General features: G+C 45.8%; 1 long non-coding RNA gene across 1 annotated transcript; it reads left to right on the plus strand.

The window, feature by feature from the left end:
* Nucleotides 1-481: 481 nt before the first annotated feature.
* Nucleotides 482-2,690, plus strand: LOC129692895 (uncharacterized). The gene is made up of 3 exons (XR_008722777.1): nt 482-511; nt 653-739; nt 2,653-2,690. It is a non-coding gene; the product is annotated as an uncharacterized LOC129692895 (long non-coding RNA).
* The last annotated feature ends 257 nt before the right edge of the window (nt 2,691-2,947 follow it).

A 2,947-nucleotide genomic window follows, 5' to 3' on the forward strand; every position in this document is an offset into this window, starting at 1 on the left:
TGAGTCACCCTCACTGCTGTCCAATTCCATAACTGAAGAGCTGCAGGGTTCGTGGAGAGATCCTGTCCTCAGGACAGCTTAGAGCTTCATCATGCCAAGGACTGCTCATGGGTCTCTCTTAGGACAACACATTTCCCCACAAAGACGGATCGTGGAAATGTCTGAGTAATAGCAGTGTCACGCTTCCACTGGGGAAATCGTTTCCTATCCGACCCCCAGGAATGCAAACCTCCCGATTTCGAGCACTGCATCTCCTGGGGGCGCTTTTCTCAGTCGTCTGCTTAGTCATCTCTCCCTGTAGCCAAAGAGCAATGTCGGTCTGAAGCATCCAGCTTGGCTTCCCAGTCAGGAAGTGTGGTGCAGCCCGGTTCCGTCTCGCGCACGCTGATTCATTATTGCTCTAGGGTAGGTGCTCCTGGCCGTTTTGCTAGACCATGAATCTGGCAGCAGAGGTCAGATTTCAGCTCAGTTTGTAAAGGCACCGTGGAAAGCACACATGTTACAAGCGAAGGTGGGTGTATGTGTATTTCTTTTGTTAGTTTTCTGTTGTTTTGGGACAGTGTCTTGCATAGAGTCCAGGCTGACCTTGATCTCATTATCCTCCTGACTCTACTTGCCAAATACTCTGCTTTGTCTGTCTTTTATTATGCAGTGAGACTAACATCTGTCAAGAAGGTGGTTCTCAAGAGACCCAAGCAAGAAGAATTTATGAAAATGAGAAGCAAGTTAGCGGGTAAAGGTATGTCAGGGCCAGATTAAGCTGTTTTCTTTCTTTCTTTCCTTCCTTTTTTTTTTTTTTTTTTTTTTTTTTTTTTTTTTTTAAGTATTTCTTAAATTAAGAATTCTAGGTTAGCATACCAGGTGATGATTTAACTGTGGAATTTTTGACATTCTTATTGAGCTGCCTTTCCCACTATCTTCTTTCCTTCCTTCCCCCTCTTTGCTGTTCCTCTGTTCTACCCCTCCCCCTCAAAGCTGTTCTTGGTCTGATGAGTTGGGCATAAAGTCTGATGAGGATGAGAAGACAGGATTATGCCGGAGTGGCTGGCGAATATAGAGGAGCAGACTGTGTGAGGCCATTCTGGATTCTCTGTCACTCAGTGGGATTCCCTCCCCATCACACACCTATACAGTTGAGACAGAGCATGTGAAAGACCACATGGTCAGATTGCTATGGTGGCCTGAGTGTGAAATGCTCAATTCCCTGTCTCTAGCTGGTAGTGCTCCCTGAGCTTGTGGGTCCTTTAAGAGGCGGAGCTTTGTTGAAGGAAGCCTAGCACTGGGGGTGGGACTAGCCTGGCCCCATTCTGACTATGAGACAATGTGACCAGCTGCCTCCTACCCAGGTGCCCTGCCTTTCCCCACCTTGAAGGCTTCATTACCTTAAACTATGGGCTACAACTAACCCTTTTGTCTCTCATTAGCATCTCCTTGGCTGCTTTATCTTAGCAACAAGGAAAATGATACCATGGTTGTGATATGACATCTATCAGAGAGTCAAGGGTACAAGAGTTGGGGGTTTGGACTCTGGCATTGGGATCCCACTGCTATATACATTGCAAGGCTGAGAGTGATCGCTGACTGGCTAGCCCATTCGCCCAACCATCATGTGATGCCTTGAACGTTCTGGGGCAGGAGGTCATGGGAAGCAAGCTCCCAAGGGTTTGCTTCGACAGATCAAGAAACGAACTTGGTGTCAGTGGAGTGCAGGGAGCTCTGTGAAATCATAGTCTAGTTTCAAGATGGTTATGAGGCACCATGTGGTTGCTGGGAATTGGACTCAGGACCTTTGGAAGAACAGCCAGTGTTCTTAATCTCTGAGCTATCTCTCCAGCTGGTAGAGTACTCTAAAAGAGACTAGACAAGGTGTAGCCAATGCAGCTTTCCGGAAGGGCCATAGGAGGTTTCCTGGAAGCCTAGATGTCTAGCCTGTGACATAAAAAGGCTCTAAGCAGGTGGAAGCTGTGGTTGGCGTAGAAAGGGTTTCCACAGGAAAGAGGCTGAGTAGAGGGTACTGTGGGCTCTGGGTAACTACAAAGGAGCGAGCTAACGCCTGGAAGGGCAAGCTGCAGGCGAAGCTGAACAAAGGCAAGGGCCAGGTGTTGCAGAGCCTTGCAGAGCATTCCAGTGGAGGTAGGGTTTTCATTAGACAGAAATGGCAGCTCCTGGGGGAACCTGAAAATGGCGTTCTTACTTAGTCCTGGAGATGGCTGATCTTACATCAGCTACCTGTTTTGGGAAGGTGACTGGGATGGCTATTCTTGGTTGTCAACTTGATTACCTCTGGAATGAACTAAAACGCACAAGCAGAGGGACACACCTGTGAGGGATTTTTGTTTTATTTGAAGTAAAAAGAGCTACTTTTTTTTTTTTTTTACAGATTTATTAATTTATTATGCATATGAGTGCTCAATCTGGATGTATACCTGCATGCCAGAAGAGAGCATCAGATCCTAGTAAAGATGGCTGTGAGCCACCATGTGGTTGTTGGAAATTGAACTCAGGGCCTCTGGAAGAGGAAGTTCTCTTAACTGCTGAGCCATCTCTCTAGTATGGGAAAAATCTACTTCTAATTGGATCTTTGTGATAGGAAGACATATATTTAATCCAGATCTTTTGTGGTGGGAAGACCCACCTCTTTTTCATTCACAGCTTCTTTTGGAAGCCTTTCCAAGGAAATGGAAGAAGAAAGCTTTTGCTCTTTGCCTGCTTGCCCGGAAGTCCATGCTTTAACTATCATTGGAACCTGTTTCTTTAGGATTCTGGTATACACTGAAGACCAGCTGAGACATCCAGCCCCGTGGACGGAGCAACTACTGGCTTCTTGCACTTTCAGTTCAGAGGCAGCCCTTGTTTTTTGTTGTTGTTGTTTTGTTTTGAGATATACTTTATTAAAAAATTATTTTTTATTAATTACAGCTTATTTACTTTTGTTTCCCACCTGTAG

This window comes from Psammomys obesus, unplaced genomic scaffold (genome assembly GCF_907164565.1).
Source record: "Psammomys obesus unplaced genomic scaffold, mPsaObe1.curated_primary_1811, whole genome shotgun sequence".
Classification (NCBI taxonomy): Eukaryota; Metazoa; Chordata; class Mammalia; order Rodentia; family Muridae; genus Psammomys; species Psammomys obesus.